Here is a 20270-nt window from a genome sequence, read left to right as displayed (position 1 = left end):
GCTCAACGTCCGCTTGTTCGGGCAATCCATGATCAGTCTTTAGAGGAGGAGGCTACTGTGTAGAGTGCAATTGTCTCCAATGTCCGCAACACACTAGCTATCGTCAAGCAGCCAGCTTCTAACGAGGAGTTGTTTTTGAAGAATGCCGCATTGCAAATGATGATAAATTGAAAGGAAAACATGCCTAGTGCCAAATTCTCCAGGGTCCTAAAAGTCGACCGTCGCAGCTTGTTCAAAGCAAAATCATGACAAGTGAAGTCTGGTGTCAATGCTCGACTGTTTTCATTGGCTGGATGTCACAAGAAACACCATCATAGCCCTTCACAAATGAAATTAAGGAATTGGTCTACACATTTTGGACAGAGGAGACTCGTGTTTCACCCAACAAGAAGGATGTTTGCCGAAAGAGAGTGGGAAGGAAAAGCTACATAAAACACCCTGTGCACCTCTTGGATGAGTCTCAGGTGATCAATGACATACTTGCGCCATAACTTATGCATTCTAGCATGCCAGTAATCTACCTAGCATACAAAGCATGCTAGGTATCACAATATGCTACGCTATGTATGCCACCTAGCATGTGTTCTAGTTAGCATAGTCTCACTCCTAGTATGCTGGGTATGCTGTTTAGCATGATAAGTATGCTGTCTAGCACAATATGTAAGATACTATATCACCCTTTATGCTAGTTAGCATACCTATTATGCTAACTAGCATGCTCAGAATGTTCTTTGACACAATGAGTATGCTAGCTACCTTTCGTAGTATGCTAACTAGCATAATGGGTAAGCTGGTTTATGGTATATGCTAGTTAGCATTCCTGTATGGTGGGTATGGTGTTCAACATAAATATTCTGCTAGTTAGCATGCCTAGTGATCTTGAGGACTACGCTGGTTAGCACAATATGTATGCTACTTTAACACCTTTTATGCTAGTGTGCAGGCTATGCTATTCAACATAACAAGTGTGCTGGTTAACACAATATGTATGCTAGTTAGCATACCTTCTATTCTTCTTAGCACACTTTGTGCGGTTAACCATGACTCATATGTTAAACTACACACTGATTTTTCTTGTTAGCACAGCTAGTATGCTAGTTAGCATACTCAGCTGTGCTAACTAGCAATATAGCATGTTAGTAAGCATACTTAGCTAGCTAACTAGCATGCTGAGTATGCTAGTTAGCATAGCTAAGAATACTAAGTAGCATAACGGGTAAGTTGGTTTATGCTAGTATTCTAGTTAGCATATTCAGCTATGCTAACTAGCATACTCAGCATGCTAGCTAGCATACTCAGCATGCTAACTAGCATGCTCATGAGTATGCTAGTTAGCACAGCTGAGAATGCTAAGTAGCATAACGGGTAAGCTGATTTATGCTAGTTAGCATTCGTAGTGTGTTGGCTATGTTGTTCAACATAATAAGTGTGTTGGTTAACACAATATGTATGCTAGTTAGCATACCTTGTATTCTTCTTAGCACACATTCATGTGGTTACCAATGACTCATATGCTAAATGACACACTGATTATGCTTGTTAGCACAGCTAGTATGCTAGTTAGCATATTCATCTATGCTAACTAGCATACTGATGAGTATACTAGTTAGCACAGCTAGTGTGTTGATGAGTATACTAGTTAGCACATCTAATATGCTAGTTAGCATAGCTAGTATGCTAGTTAGCACATCTAGTATGCTAACTCAGCATGCTAGTTAGCATACTCATCATGCTAACTAGCATGCTAATGAGTATACTCAGCATGCTAACTAGCATGTTGATGAGTATGCCTCATATGCTAAACTACACACTGATTGTGCTTGTTATCACAGCCAGTATTCTAGTTAGCATACTCAGCATGCTAGTTAGCATACTCAACATGCTAACTAGCATGCTGATGAGTATGCCAGTTAGCACAGCTAGTATGATAACTAGTATGCTCATGAGTATGCTAGTTAGAATAGCTAGTATGCTAACTCAGCATGCTAGCTAGCATACTCAGCATGCTAACTAGCATGTTGATGAGTATGCCTCGTATGCTAAACTACACACTGATTGTGCTTGTTAGCACAGCTAGTATGCTAGTTAGCATACTCAGCATGCTAACTAGCATGCTGATGAGTATGCTAACTAGTATACTGATGAGTATGCTAGCTAGCACAGCTAGTATGCTAGCTCAGCATGCTAGTTAGCATACTCAGCATGCTAACTAGCATGCTGATGAGTATACTCAGCATGCTAACTAGCACGTTGATGTGATTGTTAGCACAGCTAGTATTCTAGTTAGCATACTCAACATGCTTAGTATACAATGTTATACCCAGTTACATGCATGTTAGGACCATACACACCAATTTGTTTCTATGGTGGATATATTAAGTAGCAATGCGTATAGTCCTGTTTGGATTATTTCTCCTAGTAAACATACTAATCAAATATGGATATTGCAGGTTGAGCTCTTTCAAACATTCAAAAAAAAAATCCAGATTGCAAGATTGGCATGAGGATGTTTGAGATGTTAAAGCCATTATTTTGCAGTAGGCTGAAGGATAGGTACACATGCTATTGCGAATACCATGTGTAGATGACCTTTTTGAAAGATGCACTGAACCACATGCGCTCTCGTGCTTTTGGGATGCATGATACATGTTGCAACTGTGTATGAAATATATGTGCTACAGGCAAGAACATTAGTAGCGCGGCTGCCTAGCTTCACATCACACATTCAAAGGTGTCACACAGATGTGGGAGTCCGTTCTCTGTCCAAAGCCAGCAGATGCATTTTTCCATAGAAGGGAATGCCTGATGGGAGACTGTAAGATATTGACGGGAGCAAAGAGAACCCCGAACCCTCGACGGCCTCTAAAACACCGGGGACCAAATGGCGCGCCTCGAGCCTATCATGGTAAAGCAAACAGGGGGCACCACCTAGCTTCATCGGCTAGGACGCAAACAACACACCACCATAACAAAGTTTTCATCCAAGAGAGATGGATGCTTGGGAGTAATGATGAAGAGGAAAGGGAATGAGATCAAGTGAGAGAGAGAGAGAGAGAGAGAGAGAGAGAAAGAGAGAGAGTGAGGGAGGGGGTATAGCGGCTTAGTACTTAGGCACCACAAAAGGATGGCGAATCCGCACACCCTTCACACATACACAAGCTCACTCCGAAACACAAGACTAGGTGGCGATTCTGCACACCTCACATGGGCAAAACATTGCAAGAAAACATACTCACAAAACCTCAAGCTTTATTTAGAGAATTAGGCGATGAAATGGGGAGCATAGGGTAGGGGAATGAGAAGGGAGAGAGTGGTAGAGCACATGGCGGATAGGTGGGAGTTGATGGCGAAGACTCGCACGAGGATTATGGTCATCATCCTTCATTTAGTTGCCCTTCATCTTCCATAGCCAAGGGTGTAGAGGTCATGCTCAAGACAAGCATGGTGATTGCGGTGATGCTGATGGTGATGGTGTGGGTGTGTGTGTGTGCACTAGGCACACACAGTGCATAGTATGTTCTTTGGTGATGTTGTGTCCTTAGTGTGATGGTGACCCCTCTTTATATAGGGGAGAAGGGGGGAGGAATTCTAGAATTTAGAAATGAAGAAGTCACTATCTACATAGGCCATGTGACTGTGGGCCCCACTTGTCTGGCTGTGTGTATATGTGCCAGAACAGCAGTCTCATGAGAGAGAGACTAAGAGAGAGAGATGGGTTGATGAAAAAAAGTGAGAGGTGACATGGAGAATAAAGTAATTACAAGAGGGGAGAGAGGGGAGTGTGTTCAGAGGTGAATCTGTGTGCAGATGTGTGTGAACACAAGAAAAATCAGGTAACCACCGGGTGGGGATGGGTCTGTGGGCACCTTTTTCAGTGAAACTGAGTGTGTGTGAGTGTGGGGGAGGTTATTTAGCTACAAGACAAGAGACATGGCGCCCTTTAGAGAGAGAGGGGGGTATTTGGGTCATGGGATATGATAGGAGAGAGAAAGAGGGGGTGGGGTATACTATTTTGGAAGATAGGGTAAGTTGCATGTGAGTTAGGGTACATTATTGGTGAGTTATAATGCATTATTGGTGAGAGGTGGGGTAGCTTGAGGGGAGAGAGAAAGGAGAAAGGACAAGGGGAAGAGAGAGGGGGTTGACCTTTTGAGTGGAGGAGAGGAAAAGGGACACCCGGCGGGGCAACAGTGAAGAAAAAGGAGGCAAGGTGGGGATGGGCTACCCCGCAGGCATGAGGTGGCCTATTTTACCTTTCTTATATATTTACATAATCATACTTTATTTTTTTCTTACTTTTTCCAATGTCTTTTATCACTCCCTCCCTAAGAGGGGGTTTTCATGGGGTGGGGACGAGAGAAGAGGGGTATGGGAGCTTGGCTTGTGAAAAGCCCCCATCATTAGCCCTCCCCTTTTGGCTGGAGGCATTCATGTCTCTAGCTCATCTGTTTGATCATTATCGTCGGAGGTGGCGGCTGATGGTGTGTCCTCATCTGGAATGTCAATAGGTGGAGCCTGGTCAAATCGAAGAAAATAAGGTTTAAGTCGCCTGATGGTGTGTCCTCATTTGGAATGTCAATAGGTGGAGCCTGGTCAAATCGAAGAAAATAAGGTTTAAGTCGCCAACCATTTACCCTGGTTTTATGAAGTTTTCCATCAGCCTCCATAAGCTGGTAGCTTCCATTGGCATACTTTTTCCTGACGATGAAAGGACCTTCCCATCGGAGTGGGAGTTTCTTATCCTTGCGTGTGTCAAAGCGATTGTCGTAGCGGAGCACCAACATTCCTTTCTTCAATTCTTTTTTCCGGAGATGCTCGTTAAAGCTAAGCCGTCTATGCTCTGCTTGTGCTGCATAATAATTTATTGCTTCTTCTCTGTCCAGCTGCAGTCTTTCCAAGTTGATGATGTGATCTCTCAAATGCATGTTGGGCTGTTGAAGCTAGCTTGTCATTACTCTGAGACTTTGTAGTTGCACTTCAATGGGCAAGATTGCTTCCTTACCAAATACTAGATGATACGGTGTGAATTCATCTCTTACCCCAAGAGCCGGTGGTGGTGGTGGAATGGTGGTTGTCGTAGTTGTTGGTCGACGCGATGTTCCTGATTCTGTTGACTCGGTTTCTTTGGCTTTCATTCGCAGCTTCTTGTCCTTAAGGCGAGCAATTTCAACGGCTAACTCGTACGTAGCCGGGAATCTACCTTTCACCTTCTCCTTGAGAAGCGGCCATAAGCCATGCGTGAACCGATCTTTTTTTAGGAAATCGGGTGCAGCTTCCCCCCTAGCCAGTGACTCAACCCACCGTTCCCACAAATCCACAAATTTGGACTCATAGGTGGCATATTCTAAAAGACCCTCCTGCTTCAAGTCTCTCAACTTGTCCCACAACTTTTCTGAAGTGGTACCTCCCCCAAAGCGCCTCTTAAAAGCGGTTTTTAAGGGTTCCCAGTCATCCTTGGTTGCTTGCGGAAGTGCATTGTACCATGATCTAGCTTCTAGCTTCATGAGATGCTTAAAGATTCTAACCCGGGATTCATCCGTATCTTTGTTGCTCACTACACATGCTACTTCAAAGTCATCTAGGAAGTGTGTTACCAAATCCTCCCCCTTCTTTCCTTTAAATGTTGGAAATGCTACACTTGCCATGATTACTAAGAGAGAGCTAGAAAGACACACTGCTTAACTTGCAAAAGTTTTTTTCTTCTTTACAAGGAGGCGTGTATACCCTCTTATACTAGGACATAGATTAAAACTTCAAACGGTACATTGCCTTGTACCAAAGGTAAGACAAATGGTTGATCTGATGCCAGAACCTCCAAAAACCGCTCCCCACCCGGCATGGTGTCAATGACGTGCTGGTAGTGAGCCTTCAAATCCAGTATTACCTTGATTGAGCGTACACGTGCTGGTATGTGTGATCTGTCTTGAGGTAGGTTGTACTGATTCATGTGAAGCTTAGAGGTGCTTAGTCACTGTCCAAGCTTGTGGGAGAGGGTGGTGTTCTTTCCTGAAACAAACTCAGTAGATCCCTAGTTTCTCTAGTGAGAGTGTGAGCCAATGCTTCCGTTATCTGTGCTGCAGCATCAGGTGCGACTTGAAAACTGACTGTGGTAATTACCTCGGTGACTTGAGTTACCCGATTCTCAAAGTAGAATAGTGTTGATTCTCTATTTTGTAGAGCTCCTTCCATTTTGTTGTTGTGGGTTGGTTGTAGGTTGCGGACATGGTTTCGACCTTCTCCTTCTTCTTCTTCGCACTTGGCCTATGTATATCCACTGGGTTTGGCGTGTTGGTTGACTCTCCCACTGCAAATCGATTACCGTTACGCCTGGCACTCGAGCTTCGATGGAGATGCGGAGTTCGTCTAGTTGTGCTTGGAGCTCTTCTTCTTCTGTCGTCCAATTAGCAAATCTTGCTAGCCATTCATCCATTCACAATAGTTTAAGGGTTTCAGTCTTGTAAACTGAAGGGTTTCATGAAAAGATCCTCAGTGGGGGCACCAAATGACGGGAGCAAAGCGAAACCCGAACCCCCGACGGCCTCTAAAACACCGGGGACCGAATGGCGCGCCTCGAGCCTGTCATGGTAAAGCAAACAGGGGGCACCACCTAGCTTCATCGGCTAGGACGCAAACAACACACCACCATAACAAAGTTTTCATCCAAGAGAGATGGATGCTTGGGAGTAATGATGAAGAGGAAAGGGAATGAGATTAAGTGAGAGAGAGAGAGAGAGAGAGAGAGAGAGAGAGAGAGAGAGAGAGAGTGAGGGAGGGGGTATAGCGGCTTAGTACTTAGGCACCACAAAAGGATGGCGAATCCGCACACCCTTCACACATACACAAGCTCACTCCGAAACACAAGACTAGCTGACGATTCCGCACACCTCACATGGGCAAAACATTGCAAGAAAACATACTAACAAAACCTCAAGCTTTATTTAGAGAATTAGGCGATGAAATGGGGAGCATAGGGTAGGGGAATGAGAAGGGAGAGAGTGGTAGAGCACATGGCGGATAGGTGGGAGTTGATGGCGAAGACTCGCACGAGGATTATGGCCATCATCCTTCATTTAGTTGCCCTTCATCTTCCATAGCCAAGGGTGTAGAGGTCATGCTCAAGACAAGCATGGTGATTGCGGTGATGGTGATGGTGATGGTGTGGGTGAGTGTGTGTGTGCACTACGCACTCACAGTGCATAGTGTGTTCTTTGGTGATGTTGTGTCCTTAGTGTGATGGTGACCCCTCTTTATATAGGGGAGGAGGGGGGAGGAATTCTAGAATTTAGAAATGAAGAAGTCACTATCTACATAGGCCATGTGACTGTGGGCCCCACTTGTCTGGCTGTGTGTATATGTGCCAGAACAGCAGTCTCATGAGAGAGAGACTAAGAGAGAGAGATGGGTTGATGAAAAAAAGTGAGAGGTGACATGGAGAATAAAGTAATTACAAGAGGGGAGAGAGGGGAGTGTGTTCAGAGGTGAATCTGTGTGCAGATGTGTATGAACACAAGAAAAATCAGGTAACCACCGGGTGGGGATGGGTCTGTGGGCACCTTTTTCAGTGAAACTGAGTGTGTGTGAGTGTGGGGGAGGTTATTTAGCTACAAGACAAGAGACATGGCGCCCTTTAGAGAGAGAGGGGGGTATTTGGGTCATGGGATATGATAGGAGAGAGAAAGAGGGGGTGGGGTATACTATTTTGGAAGATAGGGTAAGTTGCATGTGAGTTAGGGTGCATTATTGGTGAGTTATAATGCATTATTGGTGAGAGGTGGGGTAGCTTGAGGGGAGAGAGAAAAAGGACAAGGGGAAGAGAGAGGGGGTTGACCTTTTGAGTGGAGGAGAGGAAAAGGGACACCCGGCGGGGCAACAGTGAAGAAAAAGGAGGCAAGGTGGGGATGGGCTACCCCGTAGGCATGAGGTGGCCTATTTTACCTTTCTTATATATTTACATAATCATACTTTATTTTTTTCTTACTTTTTCCAATGTCTTTTATCACTCCCTCCCTAAGAGGGGGTTTTCATGGGGTGGGGACGAGAGAAGAGGGGTATGGGAGCTTGGCTTGTGAAAAGCCCCCATCAATATGTGGAGTAAATAAGTTAGAATTATGTTGCTTAGAAACAGCAAAGCTAGGTAAGAGTATTAATGTGAAAGTATTTGCGTATGTAGAAGCAAAAGACAGGCATGGCAACAGTAAGAAAAGAAAAGATCTTTTGCATAAAGAAATGTAGTGCTGGGAGTTTCTTCGACTGTTGCAGACCAAGTTGAGGCTCTTCATCACTCATAACTATGTGGCACGATGGCAAGGACAACAATTTAAGGATTGTATACTTCGCTTTCCGGATGATGTCATTGTCTCAGTTGTTCACTTTGCTGAAAATTATGCCTTCAAGGAGCAAAATGAGATTCAGTCAATGCATTGGCACTCTAGTCAAGTAACTATTTTTGTACACATAACGTACTACCGCAATGCAGGGGAGGTAGTCAAAACAATCCACTTCTTCATATCAAATGATAGGGTGCATGACACACTGTTTGTGCAACATTGCTTCATGCTACACCGTGACTGGTTACAACAAGAGGGTGTCACTTGTAAACAACATTGAGTGTGGTCAGATGGTGCGGCCTCGCAATTCAAGGGAGCCAGACCTTTCTATTTTGTTGCAAGATATGCTGGACTCACAGGGATTGGGATGAGCTGGTTCTTCTTTGGATCAGGGCATGGAAAGGGAGAGCATGATGGTGCACGAGCTGTTGTGAAAAGAACCTTGACCCATGAACAACTAAAACCTAATGGAGCTATATTGCAGTGTGCAGCAGATGTGGTTGCTTACTGCCAGGCCAACCTATCGCGCAGGGAGCACCTGCATCATATCCTTCAAAAGAAAGGGAATGTGCTCGTGTGTTCTGGGAGGTTAAAGAGGGAGATGTTAACAGGGAAGTTAAGTGGAATTGTGCCATTGTGGCAAAAACTCGCTCTTTGCATGCTATTCGTGGTCACAACCCGCAGGATCCAACTGCCCTTGCAACAAGAAAGTTGGCATGCTTCTGTGATGCATGCATGAACGGAAGGTGGAATCGCTGCATCGATAAAGCTCACGTGGAGGCTTGTGATTATCAGATTCTGCAGCCATTACTTGAGCAAACAGATGAAGTTTCGACAGAGGAAGTCGTTGGCTATGATGACTTCACATACGAAGGTCATCATGATGTGTTGAGTAGCGCTCTATGTTCTAGAGACACATTTGTTGTAAATCTTGATGCTTTAACCAATGCCGAAGATGTGGATTTCTATCTGGTCAAGTGTGTTGCAGAAAAGGAGAAGGTGGAGAAGGGGTACATTGATGAATGGAGAAATGTAATTGACAGAGGCTCATATGTTGTGCAAGGACTGTATTACAAGCAATCGGATGCATACACCTTCAAGCTAGACCACAAGAAGCCTATCGTCCACCTACTTTCACATCTGGTGTGATGTATCAAAATACCCATGGAGCACGTCCCAAGGAGAAGGTAGGTGTACACAATCACTCGAGAAAGCTATGAAGAAATCTGTAATAGCATGCCCTTCAGCTTTTAAGTTGTATCCACTAGATTTTCTATATACCACTTTGCTGTAAGGGGTATGCAGTTCTATTATAAAGTTGGTTTTGTGTCAGCATGCTAACTATCAAACTGTTTACATTAATTGCCAGCATCAAATTATTTACATAGGTTTCAATTTTACAATGACAGTCACTGCCCCCAAAACCCTTTAGCCTCCTCGGAGGGCACTTGTAGTGACCGGGTTGTCCTTCTCGCTGTTTGTCTTCTTCCTGCTACCTCTTTTCTTTTCTCTCTGCTTCCTCCTTTCTCTTTGCTTCCTTCTTTCTCTCTGCTTCCTCCTCTGCTTCTAGGTTGGCACTATGCTGCTCCCTTTCTCTTCTTTCCCTCTCCACCTTTTCTTTCTCTCTTTCTACTTCTAGGTCAGCTTCCCGCGCTGTTTGTGATGAATTTATTCCAGTCTTTTAGCCTCTAAATCTATCTTTTGAATGCCAAGCAAACGTATGATGATTGCATCAAAAAACTCATCTGAGCCTGTCTCAAACACATTATTAGTAACATATGCTTCCCGATCATCCGTTTGCAGCCAAAGAAAAAGCTTGGACTTCAAAGTTTCTATAAGGAACTTTTCCCTCTGCTCAGCACTCTGGTGCTCTAGACTGGGAGTAACAAGCCAAGTTTGTGGTGGGTTCTGCAACACTTTGTAGAAGCTATTATCGATTATAAGTGTGTTTTGGGCGTTGTACCCCGGAGTGTGTTTCCAGAACAAGGATAAGTCTTTCATAAACACAGGTTTTCTTTGGATCTGCCAGGATTGCTTTGTACAGTGCGCTTGAGAAAAAAACCTAGTAATCTTTGGCACCTGCTCTTTAAAAATAGTACGACAAATACTCATGACTGTACTATGGAGGCTTGTGCTCCATATAAACACATTAAAGAACTGCAGGCACCAGTCCAAAAACAAATGGATGTCCTTGCGACAGAACACCTGCTTATCAAGTACATCGTATTTCAGCATTTCATTTGCATATGCCGGGGGCTTTTCACCAAAGAGAGGCTCTACCACTGCCACCAAAATACCATTCAGGTCCAACACTAGAGCCCTTTTTTCATCACATAAATGCTTAGGCACCCATATTGGGTCTGGTAGAGGATACCATTCAACAAAAATAACCGGTTCACTTGGGTGCACATAATTTAGGCGCTCAATAATACTATGGGCAAGCTGTGAATATCGTTCAAGGCGTTTTTCATTCTCCATTTTCTGTCTCCTTAACTGCCTGGCTTTGTGGACTCGCCATCTGCGTAATTTCTGCCACTGCATGGCCGCAGTTGCATCAGGCATGACGATTAATGCCTATTTCTCTCCCTCTGCAAGGAAACCACGATACGAAATGAACAAGGTAAAAAAAAAAAACCGCAAAAATTATAATGAACTGCTGGTCAGTATATTGCACAAAAATACATTTTCATTGGAAAACAAAATGCATGTCAGTTACAATACGCATTTGGGTTTCAAAATGGTCTAGCATATATAGTGAAAGGCACAACCGGGTAGGGAGCAATAAGTCTTAACATAATTTTTTGCAAGCTCTTGAGTGGGTGGATTTCTTTTCACCTTTGGAGCTTTCAACCTTGTCCGAACCACATGCTGTGCTTGCAATGTCTTTGGGTACCTCTTCAAGGTCAACTTTTCTTTCCAGCTGAGCTTTACGCAAAAAACCCTGGAGAGGGCTGTTGTCACCAACTTCTTGCTCATCTTCTATGTTGTCATTCTTCAAAGTTTCCCCTGAGCCACTAGCCACTGCCTGCTGAGAAGCTTCTGCTTTGCCAGTTGCAGCAGCCATCGCTGGCACACGAGGAGCCATGACAAAAAAATTATCTTCTTTTTCATCTTCTGAGTTCCTGCTCACATCACCGCCTTCCTCCATTGTTTTCATGCTTTCATTTGGCATCTTCTAGGAGCCCTCATCCACCCCTTCACTCCTTGCATCTAGCTCAACACCCTTCTCCGTCGAAAGGTTCTCACCTGTATCCAGCTCATCACTCTCCTCGATCGAAAGGTCCTCCATTACAGCCTTTCCCTTGCCCTTCGTGTCATGCACACTGCCCACATCACGGAGGGACTGCAACAAAAAACGTGGATTAAGACTCATATAAGCATGTCATGTATGCTAGAAAATGTTTGATATGTTGTGACTATTTGTGCGGCCTGGCATACATTGGAATCCATTAAGCTGACAAGCCCAGTATGCTAATTCGAATTGCTAAGTATGCTAACTAGCATATCCAATATGCTAGTTTGCATCTGGAGATGGTAGCTTACTTACTAGATTTTCCATTATGACAAACTTACTCTACTCTGTACACTGAGCACAAGTATGCTAATTAGCATACAAGATATGCTAATTAGCATATCCAGTCAACACACTCAGTATTCTAATTAACATTGTGGGTATGTTAAGAAGCACACCCTGTACGCTAAAAGACAGTCCTTGTATGCTAGCTACTAGCAGTCCCAATATGCTAATTAGCATATCCAGTATGCTAATTAGCATACCCAGTATGCTAATAAGCATACCCAATATGCTATTTAGCATATCCAATATGCTAATCAACATACCCAGTACGCTAATCACCATACCCAGTACGTTAATCAGCATACCCAATATGCTAGTTAGCATTTGGATATGGTAGTTAACTTACTAGATATGCTAATATGCCAAACTTACTCTAATCTGTACATTGAGCACAGGGTATGCTAATTAGCATACAAGATATGTTAATTATCATATCCAGTTAACACACTCAATATTTGGCATTGGGTATGCTATTTAGCATATCGAGTATGCTAATTAGCCTACCTAGTATGCTAATGAGCATACCCAGTATTCTTATTAGCATATCCAGTATGCTAATTAGCATACCCAGTATGCTAATTAGCATACAAGATATGCTAATTAGCATATCCAGTTAACACACTCAATATTCTAATTAACACACTGGGTATGCTAATTAGCACACCCTGTAAAATCTTACCAGATGTTGGTGTGATTGGATGTCTTTGCCCTGTGGGTTTCCAACACCATTCTTGTGGTATCCTTTGCTGGTAGGTCACAACTCTACATTTTGTCGACAAGGATCATGCAGCTGCGAAGCAGAGAAAGTGGTAGCTATGCCCACAGGGCATCTTGATCGTGGCATTGGTTCTCTTTACTTCAAGTGGCAAACTGCAGCCACTGCACGCGTTGATCATCGTCCCATCGCATACCCCTTCTATACTTTCTGTAAAAGTGCCCATAGCCATATTACACAGGGTAGTGGGAATGGAGGAGCCTTGTAGCATCTTGCTCATGTGCATTAGGAGCTGCAGTTGACCTTCACATGCATTCACTTTTTCTTCCATAACCTCCACATTAATCTGCACTCCAAAAAAAAGAGGAGCATGGTAAGTACATAGGTTTGTTGTGCACATATTCCAATCATACGGTGGAAGCATAAAAGTCACGCACTTACACGCTAATAAGTTGAGTCTGCAGCAAGAGTGTCCTCACTGTCAGGAAATTCCAAACCTTCCAATGTCTCTATTTTTACTTTACACTCTATTTCCCTCTTTGCATCCATGTTGTCGCTCTGTAGTAACCTCTGTAATTCATTTTCAGCGTCGTGAAGCTTTTGTCTCATAGCAAGCACAATTGGGGTGACCCTAGCATTGCTTGCTTGGACAACCCTCGCAGCTTCAAACTTTGATTTTGCAGAAGATGTTCTTTAGCATCTTGCAATTGTTTGCTGAGAATTTCAGAGGCAGCCTTTATGTGCTGCAAATTCTCAATGCCAAAAAATGACAGGCTTTCAGCTTGTTGGTGAGTGCTGTGGCGAGAGATGGGTGTCTCCTTGGTATCCTCCTTCATTTCAGCTTGCGCCTCCTCGATGTTTTGACATACATTGCGCATCCTCCACTTTTTGACATGGGCCTCATAGTACCCTTTCTCTCCGAGGTCCTGCAAATGCTGGACAGCGAATTCAGCCCAATTGAATTGCATGGCTGAGCTACTTGCAATTGCCGCCGCGGGATGAATCCTTTTACAAACCCCTTGGCGAATGCAAAGTTGATCTCCATGTTTGTTGGGGGATTCTGGTACACCTTGTAATGCAGCTGCATCACCTGGTCGAACATATCAGTACGCAAACAACTGTATTTAATGCGATAGTGACTACGATTCTTTGACTCTCTGAAAACACTGAACAACTCCACATCACTGATCTGATCCCACCTCACTAGTTTGGGGTTGGCACCAGCCAGGGAGAGGCCATGAACATCATTGAACTCTTCTGCTGTAATACAGAACTTGCTTTGTACTGGGACTATAAACTTTGGAGCTTTCCATCGGCCTGCACACCCCCAATGTCACAAGATTAGCAGATTTTTCTATTTGTTGGTAGGTAAAAAATAATGTAGCTAGGAGTGTGTTAACAGTAGGAAAGTGCAGTATTGAGCACTTCCTTCCAATTCAAGATTCAAATCAAACACTGGTTTGTGCTTCTTGAGCCAGATTTTGACTTGAGCGATTGTATCTCAACTGACTATTCACAAGATGTCCTACTGCTAAAGCCGACATCAAGGGACAACTCTCCAGCCAAGACAGCACCAGCAACTATTCTCGCAAATCATAATGAGGTAGAGAGAGAGAGAGAGAGAGAGTACCTGGGTCATCCTTCCCCTTTGTATGCAAGGTCTTTGCCATTGGGGATGCTGGGGAATCAGAGAGCTTCACCCTTTTTTGGGGCGGAGAAGAAGCAGCAGAAAGTTCAGCCCTAGACTTTGTTTTTGGTTCTCTCTTACCTCTGGCCCCTGCGCCCCGCTTCTCTCCATGCATGTTGACTGCCCCACTCCGCTTCTGTCCATGCATTTTGACTGCCCCACTCCGCTTCTCTCCATGCATTTTGACTGCCCCACTCCCCTCAGAGCAACACTGCGTAAATGGTCAGGAAAGTGAATTCAGGGTGGTCCCCTATTTTGAAATATTTGATGGATTCCCACACGTTTGAAAAGTTACACTCTCACTATGCTTACAAGATATGCTTGTTAGCACATGATAACTAGCACAAAAAGCATGACAGGTTAACATGCTTACACCCATAATCGTGCCTCACAAAACAATCATATGTATCCAAGAAGGGAACAACAATGGTGTGCAGTTTGCTTTGGTCCACATAACACTAGTAAATGACCTATATTTAGAGTAAAATTCAACAAGAATTGCAATGCATGTGTTAGGTACAGTCACCAAGCTAAGGATTGTATAATGTTAAAATGTGTGATGGCGAATAGACCACCCTTGGCCTATACGGATTCACCTCGAGTATTGTACATGATCTTAGTTTCGGTGATTGATGAAATTAATGCATGCAGCATTTTATGTCGTGAAAGGTATACGCTCACTTTGTATGACAAGTGTGGGTAGAGTTTTGCAAATGCAATTGTGGATTCAAAGACTATTCTAGATGAAAATCTCTGGCATGCATGTTTTGTTCATCTGAATTTTTCTACTTTGTTGCGTTTGAAGAAATTTGATATGGTTTCTTCTTTTCCGCCTCTTAAAGCACATGTTTATGAAGTCTATATTTTGGGTAAGATGCAACGTTCAAAGTTTCCAAAGGGTGGTTCAGTTAGGGCCAAATGCAGGTTGCAGCTTGTGCATAATGATGTTTGTGGGCCCATGCAAACTCCATCCTTGGGCAATTACCTTTACTTCATGACTTTCATTTCTGATTACTCCAGGCATAAATGGGTGTATCCACTTAAAGAGAAGTCCAAAGTTTTTATGTGCTTCAAACAATTTCTAGCTATGGCTGAAAATGTCTCAAAATGTACGATGGGCACCCTCCATTCCGATCAAGGGGGGAGTATATGTCTCATGAATTTAATGCATTTTTGGCTAGTTGTGGGATAAAACACCATTGTAGATTGCTTTATATGCCTTAGCAAAACGGTGTTTTTGAGAGGAAAAACAGGTCACTTACAAAAATGGCACGATGTATGGTCAAAAGTCAAGCTTTGCCGCATTTGTTTTGGCACGAGGCCATCATGTGTGCCACTTATGTACTAAACAAGTGTCCTATGAAATCTTTACAGTCTATTACTCCATATGAAGCATGGCATGATAGAAAGCCTTCTATTGAGCACATGCGTGTTTTTGTTTGTTTGGCATATGATTTGGTGCCACAAAAATAGTGTGAAAAATGGGATGATAAGGCTGTCAAATGTTTTTTTTGTTATAGTGCTAAAATAAATGGTTACAGGTTGTATCATTCACAAATAAAGTGTATTCTGGTTTCATGGAATGTTGTGTTTGTGGATGATTTTGTTCAGCCCTTGCTCTCATGTACTAGAGATAGTAAAATAAGCTCACATGACATTTATGACACTTTGTTGCCTCTTTTCAGTGGTGAAAGTTTGAATGTAAATTCCAATGAGGCAAATATACAACCTATGGGGGTTTCTGAGAATGTTACAAATCAGCCTATTACTGATGCATATGTAGATGATGTACTTGATGACGAAACGGCTGAAAATGAGTAGGCTAGAGGCATGCCAAAATGGCTAGTGCATACATTGTGTGACAGTAAATTGGATGCACCATTGTCTAGTCATACTCATTCAGATTCTTGCCATGCATCTTGTGCATCAAATTGTTATGTTTTGACTGTGTCTAGCTTACATGATGTTGAGGAACCTCTGTCTTTTGATGAAGCACAAAATTCAAAACACTTGGATGGCTGCCATGCAATCAGAATATGATGCACTTATAGAAAATGACACGTGGACTTTATGTGATTTTCCTCCTGGAAAAAAGGCCATTGGTATTAAGTGGGTTTACAAGTTCAAACACAAGTCGGATGGTGAGATTGATCGTTATAATGCTCAACTTGTTGCAAAGGGTTATGCACAACAAAAAAGCATAGACTATGAAGAGACTTTTTCTCCCACTTGTCGTATGGCTACTGTGAATTTTCTATGTGCATTGGCAGCTCATGTAGGGTTGGGATGTACATCAATTAGACATTGTTACTGCTTTCTTTAATGTGACATATTTGAGGAATTTTATGTAACACAGCCTCGTAGTTTTGTCCAGAAAAGACAAGAGGATAAGGTGTGCAAATGTAAAAAATCTTTGTACGGGTTAAAGCAATCTCATTGTGCTTGGTATGAGAAGGGTGAAACTCATTTGATCAAACGAGGCTTTTGTAAAACAATCCAACAAAAAGCACATTGTATGTAAAGCGTGAGGGTGACGTACTTCTCATTGTGGTTCTTTATGTAAATGATTTGTTGATCACTGCACCAAATGAGAGACATACTACTGAATTTAAGGCTGATTTGAATGCTACTTTCAAGATGAAAGATTTGGGGTTGTTGCATTTTTACTTGGGTATACAGTTTAAGCAATGTGATGGTGGTATTGCCTTGTGTCAAAAAAGTTACATAGAGGCATTGCTATGTGAGTTTGGACTTGAGGATTGCAAACCTATTGCCACTCCCATGGAAACAGGTTTGAAATTGAGTCTTCATGATGTTGGTGATCCTGCAGATGTCACTCTTTACCAAACTTTTGTTGGATTCCTCATTTATGTATGCAACATGAGGCCAAATATTCAGTTTGCAATCTCACAAGTCACCAGATCTATTCATAGCTTAGGGTCTAAGAATTGGGAGGATGTTAAGAGGATTTTCCAATACCTTAGTGGCACTTTACATCTTGGGTTGTTTTATCCCAAAGGGGGATCATTGCCGCCAGACTCACATTCTTTTTGGGAGTCAAATCATGCTCTAATAATATAAAGAATTCTTTGTATCTCCTTTGCTTCAGGAGGATGTAATTTTAGGAGCACCATGGTTTCATCACATGGCTAATCAACTTAAGTTTCCTAATAGAGTCATAAGTCTTCATCATAGAGGTAGAGCTATGAGTTTTAGTACTAGGGGAAGGGAAGTACATTTATAATCGTATCACATGTATCTATATATAAAGTCAATAAAGTCTTCCCTTTTCTTGTATATGGTTTTTATCAAAGACTCCTCTTCCACTACCGTGGAATCTAATATCAACGCATGCTCTAATAATGAAATGAATCACACATCTTTCCTTCAACCATATAGTGATTGCTTTTTTGAATCTATCCCGGGTGAATTACCTCTCTCAATGACCATAAGATTGAGCTTGTGTGGAGAAATACTCCTCCTAAGACCTCCTCATCGTGTTTCCCACACACAATAAGAAGAGATTCTCTCCCAAGTTAATGATCTCATAACAACGAGAATTGTATGTACAAGTTCATGTCCTTTTTGCTCACGTGTGCTTTTAGTGCAAAAAAAGGATTGTTCCTACCATATGTGTGTGGATCGTGCACTAAATAAGAGCACAATATAGAATCAATTTTCAATTCCTTGTATAGAGGACATATTTGATAAGCTACAAGGTTCTTCATACGTAAGTAGAATTGCCTTAAAAGTGGCTACCATCAAATAATAATTGAGTCTATTGACATAAGAAGACAACATTTTGTACACAATTTGGGTTTTGTTAATATATGATAATGCGTTTTGGCCTTACTAATGCTCTTATTTTAATGATATAAGCATCTACTCCAAGACTTTGGAAGAGCACAAAGAGAGCTTGAAGGTGGTTTTGTGAGGCTGAGTATAGGGAAATCTTCACAGCTACAGTTGAGTGTGTATGGCTCAAACACCTTATGATTGATTTGGGGAACATAGAGTAAAGTGAAGTGCCATGCCCTAAGGACATGATCAGTCCACAAAGGGGAGTAATCTCAAAGCTTTGCGAAAAGATTCAAACTTCTCACTAGACAATGTCTTTGTGAAAATATCTGCAAGGTTGTCCTGTGTTGGCACATAAGCCAAGCTGATCTCTCTTCCTGAGAGCCTCTCCCTTACATAGTGGTAATGAACCTCAATTTTCTTTGTGCGAGCATGAAAAAACTTCGTTCCTCGCAACTGCCAATGCGCTCTGATTGTCAGTGTAGATAGTGTCCTGTTTAGGACCGATGGGGCATTTTTCCCTTCTTGAGGAGGTTTCCCCCCCCATGCATTGTATATACGTTGTAGGGGAATATGTGTTCGAAATGTGATCCGGGAAGGTGCCGGACCTCTGGCTGTGAGAGGTGTGAAAGACAAAGAATAGTAGACATGAGTACAATGTAGTCGGTAGCCAAGGCGGGCTGTTAACAACACCAACTCTTGGATTAATTGGTAAATAGGAGTTTAAGCTCCCTTTACTGATTAACCAGGCCATTAACAAAACCGGGGCTTAATAAAACAATTAGTTTATCTTTAGACTAATGACGGTGATGGTAATTATCTTTTGTCATTTTATCTGCTTCAATTGCCCTTGGATTCTGCAAACTTAAACTTTGCACACTACCTCAATCTCCATGCTTCAATTACTATCAAATGTCCTGCAGCTTCTTGCTCTATTTGCTTTACACTAATTTAATTGCCGCTCACAAGCTTTGACATTCTTCTATTATTCAATTATCATGCAAAGCTTTCAAAGCTCCCTTTGCTGCTCTTTATTGCTTTCCTCTTGCTTACCCTCTCTGATTCCTCCCCTCTATACTTGAGAGAGAGATATTGAGAGCTTCAGACTCCAAGCTCTGGTTGAGAGAGAGAGAGAGAGGCTCCGTTTTCCTCTTCAACACGAGAGTGAGAGAGAGCCCTTTGCTTTTCCTCCTCTTTGTCGAGAGAGAGAGACCCGCTTTCTCTTCTTCTTCCCCTCTTTGCCTTGCTTTACTAGAGGAGAAGAGATAAAGAGCCTTTTCTTATTTCCCCAACACAAGAGAGAGACTTGTCACTTTGTTTCTCAAGCACGAGAGAAAGAGACCCGTCGCTTTGGTTCTCAAGCTTGAGATAAAGAGACCGATCCCTTTCTTCTCTCACCCTCTTTCCTTGCTAACCCTCTTTCACTTGCTTCCTTTGTCATTCAATTCCCTCGCTTGCTTTTTGTCCCTTGCTATATTCCCCAAAGATAGGCCCCACCATGCAGTCATGGTGCCGTTTGACTGACGTGGGGCGAGAAAGCATGCTTGATTATGTGGCATGTCATCCCTCACCAGCACAAAAACTGGAGTAGCTACTATCAAATAGGGTCGTCCCAACGTCATGAGCAATTCACGTTTCATGGAGGACATCAGCCGATGCGCGAGCTGGCCATCGCAATCACTTCTCTCCTCCTTCTCCTACACCCCTCGTTGCTAAACGCCTTCTGCATTATTTTCCTTCCCTTCATTCACACTTACCCTTTCCTTATTTTCTATGGGCGGCCATTAACCCTACCCCCTTGGGCGGTCGACTCTTGGGCCTTGAGCTCCAAGTCGATAAACTTGTTGGACTTGCTTGCCAGATGACCGATATTATTAACACAGTCTGTTGAATTAATGTACTTTTCCACCGATTTCATCTCTTTTGAGGAGATATATATGAACTTTCCTCCGTCATCCATAACACCTGATAGGCGGCCTACTTCCTTCAAAGACACAATCCTGCTAATGACGTCTTGTATGCTTAATAACATCATCCTTGTTCCCTTGAACTGTCTTGGGTGAATTCTTTTGGAGAAAGGCCTTCCCTTCGCACCCGGTGAAAGTAACCCAAAGACTCTTTGCCATAGCCATTAATGGGCATATCTCAAAGCCAATTCTCTTCAAA

Source organism: Adiantum capillus-veneris, chromosome 11 (genome assembly GCF_014529385.1).
Source record: "Adiantum capillus-veneris isolate H3 chromosome 11, ASM1452938v2, whole genome shotgun sequence".
In the NCBI taxonomy this organism is placed as follows: Eukaryota; Viridiplantae; Streptophyta; class Polypodiopsida; order Polypodiales; family Pteridaceae; genus Adiantum; species Adiantum capillus-veneris.
Note: the sequence above shows the minus strand (reverse complement) of the source record.